Source organism: Phoca vitulina, unplaced genomic scaffold, assembly GCF_004348235.1.
Source record: "Phoca vitulina isolate PV1807 unplaced genomic scaffold, GSC_HSeal_1.0 scaffold13, whole genome shotgun sequence".
Lineage (NCBI taxonomy): Eukaryota > Metazoa > Chordata > Mammalia > Carnivora > Phocidae > Phoca > Phoca vitulina.
The window spans coordinates 40,804,627-40,819,102 of record NW_022589716.1 but is presented as its reverse complement, the minus strand read 5'-3'; the positions used below and the strand labels follow the sequence as shown (position 1 = coordinate 40,819,102).

The following is a 14,476-nucleotide window of genomic DNA, read 5'->3' as shown; positions in this document are numbered from 1 at the left end:
CTGATCTGAGCATCAAAGGTGGCAGGGAAGGGATAGGAGAAGGGGGAGGCCCACCTGTATTTTCCACCTTTCAAAACAGATGCATTTTAGGCTTCCTATGTGGTATGTAATGGAAACTACTTTCTTAGGTTCCTCTCTGACAAAAACTGCTGTTGACAGCATGACACACACACCAGGAATTATGATGGCTTCTTTAGCACTTTTCCCCAGGCTCTCCCTGCTCTCAGCTCCAAGAAAAATCCATAGCTAAAAGCTAAATGCAGCCGATGACACTGATGCTTGAGAATCAGGTGCCATCTAGGGAACAAGACTTTGCACTAAATACAAATACCAGCTAACATTTATTGAGCACTTGTTATGTGCCAGGCATCGGTGCTGAGCCCTTTGTGCATTATGGCACTTGAATATTCACAGCCACCCTATGTAGTAAGTGCTATTATTAGCCCCCTTTTACAGCTGAGGCAACAGGAACGGAGAAGTCGAATAACTTATTCAAGACCACACAGCTGGGGGTGGCAAAGGCAAGTCCATGGAGACCGGCCTCTAGAGATCCATGCCTAACCAATTCCAGAATTTCAGAAGTCCTCCAGGGTCATCTCCCACCCAATACAAGACTCTCTTCTGACTACTCCTGACAGAATAGTTTCTGTTTGATTACTGCTAGTGACAGGAGACTCACTATATCCTGATGCAGCCCTTTCTTCTTTAGAGAGTTCTAACCATTAGAACATTTCTGAAAATGAGGGCGCCTGGGTGGCTCAGTCGTTAAGCGTCTGCCTTTGGCTCAGGTCATGATCCCAGGGTCCTGGGATCGAGTCCCACATCGGGCTCCCTGCTTGGCAGGAAGCCTGCTTCTCCCTCTCCCACTCCCCCTGCTTGTGTTCCTGCTCTCGCTATCTCTCTGTCAAATAAATAAATAAAATCTTTAAAAAAAAAAAAAAAAAAGAACATTTCTGAAAATGAGAAGAAATCCCCCTTCCTGAAGGTGCTCCTAGTTCTGGGGCCATCCAGACCACACCTTCCTCTTCTGTGTAGTAGCACTTTAGAGATTTGGAGAAAGCATCAGTGCCCCTTGGATCCTAGAACTCTTCCTTCTCCAAGTAAAATAACTCTATTTCCTCTCTCAGGGATTTGATTTTAACAGTACAGGTCACTCTACCCTGGATTTGCTTGAGTTTGTTAAATCATTCAACAAATACTTATTAAAATTGAGGATCATAATGCTGCTTCTCAACCTAAGAAATGATACATTTTTTTCTCCCTCAGTGGAGTGTCTTGGAACTGAATGAGGAACTTAAGGAGAGCTCTTTCATGAAGAGACAGAGAGAGAGAGAGAGAGAGAGAGAGAGAGAGAGAGTGTGTGTGTGTGTGTGTAGAGCGGGGATGCCAGCAGATCAGAGTGGCTTGAGACATGGGGAGGAGGAAATGGAAAGATGGAATTAAAAAAAAGCTTTTTCAGGAAGTTTTGCCACAGAGGGGAACTGGGAGATAGTTGGAAGGGTAATTTAGGGAGAAATTTTTTTAAAATGGTAGAACTCAAGGATGCTTAAATGTTGATAGGAAGGGTCCAGTGCAGATAAAAGTGTTAATGTAGGAGAGAAACGTATGCATTTTCAAGTCCTCCCACTCTGCCTCGGTTTCCCCATTTGCTACCTCAGTGGATTCTTTTTTTTTTAAGATTTTATTTATTTATTTGATAGAGAGAGAGATAGCGAGAGCAGGAACACAAGCAGGGGGAGTGGGAGTTGGAGAAGCAGGCTTCCCGCAGAGCAGGGAGCCCGATGCGGGGCTCGATCCCAGGACCCCAGGATCACGACCTGAACCGAAGGCAGAGGCTTAACGACTGAGCCACCCAGGCGCCCCTCAGTGGATTCTCTTTACCCCAATCCAGGGTAGTGACTTATACCAGGTACTCAAATCCCCAAGAGGAAGAAAACAGGTATTTTGCCTGGAGAAGGGAGCGTTCTAGTGTCCAAGGGCACTGGTGCTTTCTCTGAATCTCTAATCTAAGACCAGTAGTAAATTGTAAGGAGGGGTAAAACACAATACAGTTGCTGCCCCAGGAAACAGAAGACCAGGTCATAGGAGCCACCCACCGGGACACTCGGCACTCAGTCAAGCACTGCTCCTCAAGTCCCTCACTCTCGCTGGAAATGCCTCTGCAAATTAAATGTCCCTCCTCTCAGACCCCACATTGTCCTCTGGCTGAGTGTGCAGGACAGAGTGAGAAAAATCACCAGACTTGCAGGAAATCTGGCTTCTCCATCAATTGGTTGGAGTTGGTTCCTCTCTACCCAAAACATGGTAAACAAGCCCTCTGTGAGTTTGAAAACACCAGAGAGCTTTCTATCCACACATCCCAAAGATGGGACCCCTGAAGGATGATGTTCACCTGTGGGAATTTTCCTTGCAGTCTGCTCATTGAGCACATCAACACTAAAACGGACATCTGCTGTTTTTGCCCACCCAGCATCTATCTCCCCTTTTCAGGTAAGAGTGACCTAATTTTTCTTTGGGAAAGCACCTTTTCTCCACTGGGAGGTAGCTTCAGGCGTGGTCACATGACCCAGGCCTGGCCAACCAAAGCATTTCTATTGGTCATAGTGATTGGTTCAGGGATGAGCTTATGATACAAGCCAAGCCAATGAAACTTAATCCTGGGACTTTTACTGGAGCTACTGCAAATGGGACACATCTTTTTCTCCTGGAGATGCTAAGCTTGTAATTCCTGGGGATCATCACTGACCACAAGGGAAGAGCCTGTCTGAGAATAAAACCAATGCAGAGGAAAGCAGAGTCTAGAGCAAAGAAAGACTGATATTGGTGTAATGACTTAAGTACCTGGACCCAGCCATACCTGAAATGAAACATACCCTAAAACATTTCAATTTCAGGGGCCTATAAATTCCTCTTTTTCTTAAGTCAACTTGAATTGGATTGCTGTCACTTCAGACTCAAATAATTCTGACTAGTAGCAACATTAAGTTCTTAGAAAAACCCAGGGGCTGTGAGCCCAAATCCCTCAATCAATCCTCAGTTACTGATGAACTAGCATTTATTGAGTGCCTTCTGCACAGAGAACTCTGTGTCAGAATCTGAAAGAAGTACTACACAATTATATATAACACTGCATCTGTGTTTCTTGGTGAGATAAGGTAAAACATTCAGAGGACAAGGGAGCCAGTACCTAGGAGTGGTTGATGAAGGGGACAATTAACATGTGCTAGGGCAATCAAAGAAGGCTGTCTGGATGGAGGCACACCTTTAGAGACTGGAGAAAGGATGAGAGAAGACTTGGGTCTGGAGGTTCATGTGAGAGGGGGATGTACTTTCCAATGATTTTTCCCTCTTGTTCTCCTACCTCTGTGGTAAAAAGCCTATCACTGTTATTCTCATGATTAGCATTAAATCAATACTTCTATACAATTCCTTTAGTCCTCCCCCTCTGTGACACTGGGGGTTGGTTCCCAACTATGAGGAAGACCGAAATTAGCCAGTAGTCTCAGTTTCTTCTCCTTCCCTTTCCTCTAACATCTAATTAGAAGAAATACTCATTTGTTTCCAGTTGATATGTAAGGGCAATATGTGAATGTATTCTATTTTTCATATACACACTCCATTCTTTTGCAATTTTTAATACTTGTCTGTCTCTGCGTGATCAGAATGTACAATTATAGTATCTCTTTGACAGCCACTTTTTAGTGTGAGTTCTACAGGTGACTAGAAATTAATTCTCCCTCCCAGCGCTTATGTTAATTCCTCTCCAGTCAGTTTGGTTGCCTGTAGCTTGTTCTCTAGTAAGTTCCTTAGGCAAGGCTCATGGGAAATAATTTTTCCTGGCTTCTTGCATGTTCATAATAGTTGACCAATGGCTTTCATACTTGAACACGTATGGCTGTATACAATGTCCTTGGTTCTCTTGTTCTTTTCCTGAGTATCTTAAATACCTTGCTCAGTTGTCCCCTGGCACTGAGTGCTGCTGTAGGAAAGTCTGATACCATTCTAACTCACTTCCTCTTTTTGTCTGAATGACCAACAGGTTTTTTCTTTTCTCTTTAATGTTCAGTCATTTTGATTAGAATAAGTCTTAATGTTCATCACTCTGGGTTGATTTTCCCAGGCTTGTGGTGTACTTCTTCAAGACATAATTCAAGTCTTTTCTTTAATTTCAGGGAAAAAAACATCCCTGAATTATTGTTTTAGCTATTTGTTCTCTTCCCCTGCTTTGTGTTTCTTCTTGGGGGACTGATTTGTATGTTGGACCTTCTTTGTCTACCTTTTATATCACTTTTTCTTTCATTCTTTAAATAATCTCCTCTCTGACTTTATTTTTTATTTTCTTCCTTTCCATTCCCTATTTACCTTATGATATTACCCATGGTGTCTATTCACCTCTTTATTCCTTCTATTTAGCTATTCCTCCTGAAATGTTCTGCTTTTCTAAGCTGTCCTTTGGTCAGCTTTATTTTCAAATCTTTTTGTCTCACAATTTCACCTATGCTATTATTTTATCATATCTGTTAGTTCCTTATTTCTTTTAGCTTGTTTTGAAATATTAAGTTTCAGTATTCAGCTGTTTTGTGGTCCTGTCTGTGGAATGCATACATTACCTATAGGAATACTATTATGCTCAGGATTCTTTTTTTAAAATAGCTTTGTATGGGATTTGACATGATCCTTTTCTGTTGTTCATGTGCAGGTCAGACACATTTCCCTGCCCTCTTACAAGGAGGTTTTCTTGTGTGGAGGAATGAGGATGATCCAGGGTAGATTTCCTAGCCTCACAGTTCTAGGATTACCTCTTCTGTTAGTATAAAAAGTCTTTAAAACTAAGACTGTGCTGACAATACATTCTGAAATTATTGTTCTCTGTTCCCTTCCCCATTCCCATCCAAAATTTCTCTTTTTGTTTCCTCTAGTGTCTCTATCCTGCTCAATTTGAATTTTGCTTCTAGTGGTTTCTCCCCAGTGTGGGGTTCTCTCTGGCTATGGAGCCTCAGCTGCTTGGTCCCTAGAGTTCCTAGGTCCCAGACCTTTGCCTGAGCTTCCCGCAGCTCTCCCACTTCCACCTATAACTTGGGGCCCACGTACATCCCTCCCAATTTTGGCTGGCATTCTAAGATAGCTCTACCAAGCTTACCCTCCTAGAGTCCTCTCCTTCTAGGGTGAATACATGTTAGAGATTTCTGGATTTTCTGGCTCTCAGCCTTCCCAATTCCCTTTGCCTTCATCGTCATCTCATCTCACAAAGTTGACATCATGCAGATGTTATTGGTATCAGTGTTTGGCTCCACCTGTTCTCATTTTGTGCTTCATGGAGTTACCTAATTATGCTGAAGATATTTTTTTTTTTTTGTTTTACTATCCTGGTTTTTCTCTTTCAGTGGAGAGATTCTGGAAAAATTTTTTTAAGTGTTTTTTTTTTTTTCCCCTGTTGCCATCTTATCTCCTTGGTTCTCAAGAAATGTTCAGGAGGCAGATGAAACAAGATTGGTGTTGACTGGAGGTGAGAAAAGAATACCCATGGATGAGCAAGTTGGTAGATGGGGTGTAACAGAAGATTAGCTGGTTTTTTAAAGGGAGGATGGAGGTATAAAGTAGGGAAATGGGGAAGTATAGTTTTGGACAAGGCAAGTTTTGAGACATCCAAGTGATATGTGCAGGAGACAGGTGGAAAGTCAAGGGCTAAATATTCAGCCTGGGCTGGAGACACAGACTTGGAAGTCCTCAGAATTTTAGCAGTAACTTTACATCTCCTTGACTCCAAATCCAAACCTTTCTCCACTGGCTTTTTCTATTTTCTACATTTGGAAAACTCAGGTTGATAAAACTTCTCTGCTTAGACACATGCTCGCCGGGCATTCAAGAACCAAAAAACTTCAGTGTTAGATTTCTCAAAAAAGTCTCATAAAGAAGCATGATATATCTTTGCATGGAGTCTGTATTGTTAGACTCCTTAACAGATTTGCATAACTGAGGTGTGTCTATGTTCTTAAACATATGCCTGTCATTGCAAAAATGCAACAGGGCTCCAGTTGTCAGCCTTCCTCCTCATCAGGGAAGGAATCAGTTAGTTTACCAGGGAGCTGCTATATTTGTTAAGATAATTACTGCTGGGCTATGCAGGAATAAACAATAAACCCCCCAAATCTCAATGGATTAGCACAACAAAAACTCATATTTTTTTTTGCCAACAAAAAGCCAGACACAAATTGTGAAGGGGCTCTCTTCAACCCAGTGACTTAGCCTTACAAGACCTCCTGCCTTATCATGATACTTCTACGTCAATATACCCTCTGACGCAAGGAACAGAGCACCGGTTTTAAGAGCTAGACCTGGTTATTGCATGTATCACTTCTGTCCACATACAACTGGCTAGAACCAAGTTGCATGGTCCCAACCTAAAAGTAAGGGAGTCTGGGAAATGTAGTCTTCCTACTTACCCAGGAAGAGAAAAAGAAATGGTGATCTGGTTGGTGAACACACCGCATTATCTCTGTTACAGGCATTATCCCAAGTCTATTTCCCTACTTCTCTCTTCAACTAGGAATTCCACAAGCACCCAGAGATCAAACAAGATCATGGTGGCTACTGGAATAACTTGATAAAAGGGGAAAAGAGAGGCTAATAAAACAGACTGACAACATTCATGAACCCTTCCACCAGTTTGGTGATGCCTTAAGAAGTGGGAAACTTGAGTTAACATTTGTTGAAAACCTACCTTGTATTCAGGGCTTTCATGGACATGATCTCATCATTTACATAAGCATTTCAGTAACGTAAGTACTGTTTTTCCATTTTTATAGAAGGGGAAATGAATCCATACAAGGTCAAAGAGCTAATCAGGGAGACAGTCAGGTTTGAACCCATAACACTCTGGCTCCGTGTTTTACAGAGAAAACTGGGGCCTCCTGGTGTACTGAGTAGGCCTGGAGTCTCAGCTAGGATTTAAACAGCTCTGTGGCTGTCTAGTCAAATAGGACAAAGGCAACCCCACCTCAGTGAAAGGAAGACCAGGCAACTGAGCCCCACTGACCAGCATCTCCCAGGATGCTATAAAGGGGGCAGCTCAGTGGAGAAAGGGCTTCCTTTTCTCAAAACAATTTGAAGGGAAAATAGTCTCCACAAAACAAACCCTAAGGAAGCTGGGTCAATAGCTGAGAAACGGATCACTCCCCATGTTCTACAGCAATGAATGGGGGGCGTTCTGGCAGCATGAACATGGGCGGTCCACATTCAGAGGTTTGGAGAACAGATTTGCATGGGAACAGGGGAGCAGAGCCCCTTTAGAAGAGAGGTGGTCCCGCCCTCTAGCTCTGGGGCAACCTCATCCCTTTCAGGGCAACTGGTTCCAATGAGCCCTGGTGCACAGTAGGTGCAGAAGGCAATGGATCAGAGTATAACCAGCCTTCCCAACTAGACCCTCGGGGCCCAGCACTGGGCTGCACAGAGTAGGTCCTCAATGATATTAGCAAAGAGGAGGATCAAAGAAGGAAGAACAGACAAGGACAAATTCTTCCCTACCCAAACTCGGAAGCCACATTCGCCATGATAGATGGTGGTAGGAGACATTCTACCATCCCATCTCAGTATTGGCTGCCCCAGTCCACATGGAGATGACTTTACAGTTTACAAAGCACCTGCTTATGTTCTGTGACCCACAACTGCCCTGAGGTGGGCATGATTATCCCCAGGTTAGAGACAGCTGTGTGCGGGGACAGACACACACTTGCTCTCTCCCCACATGCCCACCTTGACCATACATGTAGAATGTCTTATCTCTTAGAAGTTGGGGAGTGAAAGCTTCATGTCTTTTTCTCACCTCTTGGAGAGAAAAGACTTATCCAACTCAGGCAGAATCAAGGAGAGGGTCCTTGTGCATATGTGGCTAGCATCTCCCTCGTTTTCTCTCATATGCAAAAGGTTAAAAAGATAATGTGTGTGGAACAGATATTCAACACAGCGCCTACCTCTTGGAGGGCACTGAGGAAGTGCTCAGAAACCCAGCCGTGAGCTCTAACAAATAGTAGGTGTTTAGTCAACATTCATCCCTCCCCAGGGTATGCCAGTATTCAAAAATCTGGAATTAAAAAAAATACCCTCTTCCCTTTTTTTCCCTACAATACACACACACTGGGTGTCCACCATGTACCAGGCACCGTACCAGGAGCTCGTGCCCTCGGGGGGCTCCCATTCTAGCAGGAGAGACAGACCACACACCAACGCAGAGAAGCGGCAACACCCCATCTGGTAGAGAGGAGCAAGCAGGGACTACGGGAGCTGAGGTTGCAGGGCAGCTGGGCCCAGGGCCCTGCTCAGTAAAGATGCAGCTGCTGCCCCGGGAGGCTGAAAGAGGACTGGAGCTGAAGGCCTCCTTCTCTGTGGTGCCTAGTGCAGCAGGACCACAGGAAGAAGCTCCCCTCGAAATGCGCTTTCAGGTCTACACAGAGAACAGAAGGGCAGTGCCTCTGTGCATCGTCAAAGCTGAAGCCAGCGGGCGGGCCTGCTATCCATCTCTGTGTGACACTGAGGTCTCTGACAAATGCAGCACTAACCTGTCCTGCCACTAGGAAGAGGAGGTGTGTGATGACGGTGATGCCAATCATCACCATACCAGCTCCTCTCTGGTCACGCCTATGTCATACCAGGGGCCGTCCTAAACACATGACGAGTATTAGACTCACTGTTGAGGTTGGTGCTATTATTACCCCCTTTCTATAGATGAAAAAACAAATGCCCAGAGAGGTGAAGTCACTTGTCCATCTAGCTTTGGAGAGATGTATACACTGGCTGCTGTGGGAGGAGTTAGCCTTAGGGACAAATGAGCCTGTGGAACCTGGCCTGCCCTCTGAGAGACCATGCCAAGGGGGAAGAGATTAAATAAGATGGTTTCTGTCAGATGCCTGACTCCAAGCCTTGCTATGGCTTAAGGAGAGGGTGTGAGCATTGGGATCAGGCAGACCCAGGTTGGAGCCCTGCTTGTCCACTTACCTGCTGTACAACCTTGGGCAAGTTACTTCACCTCTCTGAATTTCAACTTCTTCATCCGTGAAAGATACAATGAGTGTAAGGTACACAGTGGGGTACCTGGTAAGATTCCCTTAATTTGATTTCTTTTCGGGGCTAACACTTCTCAACTATACCACGAAAACAAGCTCCTGCCTTTTTCCTACCATCCCAGCCCCTCCAGACCAAGTGAACCAATCAGATTTCTGAGCAGCACCAAACAGTGCAGCCACACATCACTACCACAGACTCACTTACTTTTAGGGCCTGGAACATAGACACGACAATGAGAGGCAGAAGGAGCCAACATCTCATCGCTCCCAGACTCCTTGCCATCCCAATGCCAGGCCAAGAAGATACGTGAAAACCGCCAGACCCAACAACACATGCAGCATTTGGCTCTTGGAACCAAGTAGCCAGGACACGGCTTGGTGGCCCTCCTGGGGCTCACAACCCACAGCCCTTTGTTTCTTTAACATTTTCTTTTCATACAGGCAGCCACACACAGACACACAAACACACATACACAACACAACTTTTGTAAGCAAAGCCTTCGATTGAGGCTAAAACATAACTTATATGGCCCGGCAGAAAATGGCTGAGTTAAGCTCTTTCTTTTCTCCTTTTATATTGGTAAAGATTCTCAAAAGATTAAAAGTAGGTTAGGAGAATAATACAACAGCTGTGTTTCCAGTGTGTACCTGACAACGGCTTTTGTAGAAGTGAATAATTACATGAAAATCACTTCCTTCCCACCTCTTTCTCAGCCCCCTCTGGGTTGCTAGGCGCCCTCTCTCCTTCTTTCGGCTAATGCCACATACAGAAGCTGATGAATACAGTATGGCCATTATGAAGGAAGAGAGTCGGGAGGGAGAAGGATTCAAATGCTCCCTCCCTGAAGGATTCAATGGTGGGGAGAGGGCTCTGGGGGAGTCCACTCTGGATATATTTAAATGCTAATGCGCTGGGCAGGCGGGCAGGGCCAGTGGGAACAGTGGTGGGAAGGGGCAGAAGCTCTTGGCCTGGAAGCCCCACTGGAAATATGTGCTGCAGCCTCTGGCTCTGGAGCCAAGCACTTCCCTGGGCAGCTGGCCCTGGGGGCTGCCTGGGGCCCTGCCAACGGCCCTGCCAGTAAAGTGTCATTATTGGGCTGAAGGGTTGCACTGCGGGCGGTGAAGAGCCGTTCAGTTCTGTGGGGGGGAGCCTGGGTGTGTAGGCTAACCCTGGTGGCCCTTTTGTGTGGAGCAGGGAGCGGGGTCACTGTGGCTGGGTCTCTGCCCGGAGACTGGACAGCCGTGTCCCAGTCACAGAGCGCTGAGGGAGTGGATGCGTGGTTGTTGGCACTGAGCTGATGGCAATGACCTCCATGCCTTATGTGGTAGAATCCTGAGGCCTGTGCATGTCTACTCCTTAATCCATCACATGAGACAACTGGGCCCCATTTTACCAAATGGCTAAACAGAAGAGGTTCTGAGCAGCAGAAAGCATGAGCAAGGACTGAAGATAGCACATCCCCTGCCCTGAGTTTATCTCACGGCTGTCCATGCACCCTCGGGAGGTTGCATTTTAGGCCAACAGTGTTCCTCCAGGGAAATGCAACTGGCATTTTGGACAGGACAATTCACTATTCAAAATGTCCCATTCACTGCAGGGGGCCGTTAGCTTCACTGGCTTCCACTCTCTAAATGCTACAGGTAGCCCCAGTCATCACGGAAACCAGAATCAGGCTCCCGCGTGTTTCTAAGTAAGCCTATCTGGCCCTGGCTGAGAACCACCGAGGCAGGAGGAATCTGAATTGGCATCAGTGGTGGGGCTGCAGAACCCACATCCCATCCCTGGGAGCACAAGGCCAGGGGCTCCCAGGCCAAACCAGACATCAGCTCCCAACCAAGCCCCAAACTGGCACATTCTCCTGTGTCAGCTAAGCAAACAGCCAAGATGAAGTCTCATCATCTCCTGCCGTAACCACTTCTCTCCTCTAAGAATCATGGAGTTAGTTCAAGGCAGAGAACCAGGGAAAGAAAGGGTTCGCCAGGATGCTCCATGCCCTGGGAGAGCCAAGTGGTCACATACATTGCTGTCTTGAGAAAGGACTCCCTTGGGAGGAAAATGAAAAACAAAACAGCCACAGTTGGTGAAGGCAGCTACCTCTGCATCTGCCTAGAGACAAGGAAGTAAATACATTTAGTCACATCATTATATTCATTGTTTATTGTCTGTCTCCTCCAACTAGAACAAAGGCTCAACGAGAGGAAGGACTTTCATTTACTTTTTAGTTGATGCACCCCTAGAACTTCACACATTGCCTGGCACATGGTAAACACTCAAAAATATGTGTTGAAAGCCCACAGCTGCTTAGAGTCTCCAGAACACAGGAAGAGAGTATTCAAGGCTCATTCAGAGTCCTAGCTACCAGGCCATGTAGAGAATGTGCTGGACTGACAGGGTCAGGACACCTGGTTCCAATTCCAGATTGCCTTGATAGTTCCTATGTGTTCTCCCTAAAATTCTCTCTCCTGGGGGTGCCTGGGTGGCTCAGTCATTAAGCGTCTGCCTTTGGCTCAGGTCATGATCCCAGGGTTCTGGGATCGAGCCCCGCATCGGGCTCCCTGCTCAGTGGGAAGCCTGCTTCTCCCTCTCCCACTCTCCCTGCTTGTGTTCCCTCTTGCTGTGCCTCTTTCTGTCAAATAAATAAATAAAATCTTTAAAAAACAAAATTCTCTCTCCTGGCCTCAGTCTTCTAATCTATAAAATAAAGACTGGATTGTAATGTAAATGACAAATATGTGGCACACACATCCCACTCTAATTCCTGCCCACGGCAGACACTGCTAATCAATTTCACTCCCATTCCTTCCCATTGGCAGACACTGTTAATCAATCCTACTCCAATTCCTGCCCATGGTAGATGCTGTTAATCAGTAACACCCTGCCCCCAACCCTTCCTCTCATGACAGATATTGCTAATCATTCACTACACACTCTTACCCTCCATCCAGCTGTGGTAGAAGAATTCTACTACCAATCAGAGTTGGTAAGTGAGCTAAAACCTGTGAAAGATGGTCTTCTAGCCCTGATGCCCCAGGCTGATATAGCAAGGATATGTTTTGGGGTCAGTTGAGACTTATTTTCCCTAGGGTGTTTCAACCTTCCAGTGTTGAAAGCCCAGGAAGACACTGTGACACCCCAGAGTTTAAGCTCCTGCCGTACTCCAGGAACAAACTTCAAGTCAAATACAGGAGCAGAAAGTCTTTATAAAGGAAAGAGGAGAACGATGCCCCACTCATGGAGATAGACATTTTCAATGGATTTTCAGCACTTGTCCTGGCCTGGAGGCAGGAAGGAAAAGGAGGGGTGTTCTAGTAGTGATGCAAATGGTATCAGCAAAGGCCTAGGGGCAGGGAAAAGAAAGATCTTTGTGAAGTTGCCCAGCAGAAATGCTTCTAAGCTAAGCAAAGGATGTAGAGAGGGTATGGAACACACCTTCCTGGGCCCTGTGGATTCACAGAGCTGGTATTTCATTTATCGCTGTATGTTTGGCTGGAAGCTGCTCTGACTTTGAGTGGGAAAATGCCTGTGGTAGCTGTAGGGATGATGCAGGAAGATGCTACTCACTCCCATGGGAAAGAGAATTCTGATAGTGAAAGGGAAAGCACTCAAATTCTTGTCCCAAAGAGCCTTCCGAAGGGGATCCATGGTGGAAAGGGTGTGGGGACAGTCACAGCAGTGGAAAAGCTTGTCCCTGGCTGAAAGCTCCAGCCCTGGGATGAGCTCCCTTTTGCTAAGTAGTTGGGGGTGCAGTGAGGAAATTCTTGCACTGCATTGAAAGTTAGGGTAGAAATCTCTGAGGTTTTCTGTTGCTAAGAAACTTAACAGTCAATTCCCTCTGCAACACTTTCTGAGCATCACGTATCTGCCAGGGGTGGAGAATATGCACACAATTAAGACCCCTATTCCCTGCTCAGGAGCTTGCAATCTAGCAAGTGAACAAGGGAAAAGGAAGTCAGACAAGCACCTTCCCCAGTCTACAGTATCCGACAGATCTGGTTGAGTGCCAGCTCTGCTGGGTGACCTCGGGGAAGCCACTTCTTTGTACCTCAGTTTCTTCATGGGTACTGTGGGAAGAAGAGCAGCTCCAGGGTGCAGACTTTGTTCTGGACACAAAAGAAGACAATGTGTATAGAGTACACACCGGTACCTGGCTCACAGGAAATGCTGCAACCAGTGGGAGTTGCTGAGTAGCCAGAGAGGGGTCATTACTTCTGGCTTGAGAAAGAGTCTTTGAAGAGTCTGGGAAGCCGACTAGGTGTGTCCCAGGAGGAGAAGCAGAAGAAAAGTCAGCTATTCTTGACTGGCCCCAGAGCCCTGGCCTTCTCTCTGCCCCCGGGGGGTGAGTGCTCCCAGGAGGGGCCAGGCCTACTCCCAAGCTCACACCTCCTCTCCCGGGCTCCCCAGACAAACCCCAGGGAACTGGGCTCTGCAGTCTTCACTCAGGACCTCTTCCTCTCCCTGGGACTGCACCTGTGAGCAGCATCAGGAGTGAGACCAGAGGGGAAACCTGCCACCTCCACGTGGGCCTTCGAGGAACTATGCAAGCTGCTTACATGAGCACCAGGTAGGGATGCAGATACCCTTTGCTCCCCAAAAAAGGTGAGTGCATTCTTTTCTATCATCTCAGCAGCAGAAAACCAGGCTCTCAAATCCTCATGCGCCTCACTCTCTTCGCTGGGGTCCTACAAGACTGACTATTATCTCAGTCCCTCCAACAACACTTTGAACTAGGTACTCTGATTTTCTCCATTTACAGATGGGGAAACTAGAGCCCAGAGAGGCTGTGGAGGTGGCCCTTCACCACCTAGCCAGTAAATGGAAGATTCAAACTGAGATCTGTCTGATCCCAAAGCCCTCCTCTGAATCTTCCCATGAGACTGCCACCATCTCAACCAAGAGGAAATGCCCAGGATGACCAGCTTCACAGGCCCAAAGTCCAGATGGATTTGGTGCCTGACATGCGATGACCTGCCCACATCCACTCACATACTGTTCTCCTTCCACCTCCCTGCATCCTTGTCAACCAGGGTGGCTCAGTGGTTAAGCATCTGCCTTCAGCTCAGGTCATGATCTCAGGGTCCTGTGACTGAGACCCATGTCAGGCTTCCTACTCAGCTCCCTACTCTTTCTCCCTCTCTGCCTCCCCCTCCCTGCTTGTACTCGCTCTCTCTCTCTCACACCCTCTCTCTCTCTCTCTCTCATAAATAAAATCTTAAAAAAAAAACAAAAACAAAACTTCACAGCCCCATGGCCACCTGATCCACACTGCCTCTCCTCTGCCCATCTGAATAGAGAGGTGAGAGCTTTAAACAACACCAGATCCTTGGGAATCTTGGCACCCAGAGAGCTCAGGGCAGAGGGCAGAAGCGGGTCCGGGTGGTAGAGTGAGTGAGCTAGCACAGCGGCATCGCAGGCTGCC

At 46.6% G+C, this 14,476-nt stretch overlaps 1 protein-coding gene across 1 annotated transcript in view; it reads right to left on the bottom strand.

The window, feature by feature from the left end:
* SLC6A11 (solute carrier family 6 member 11) overlaps positions 1 to 14,476 on the bottom strand; it is a 126,857-nt gene that overhangs the window by 32,589 nt on the left and 79,792 nt on the right. The gene's annotated exons all lie outside the window — the stretch shown is intronic.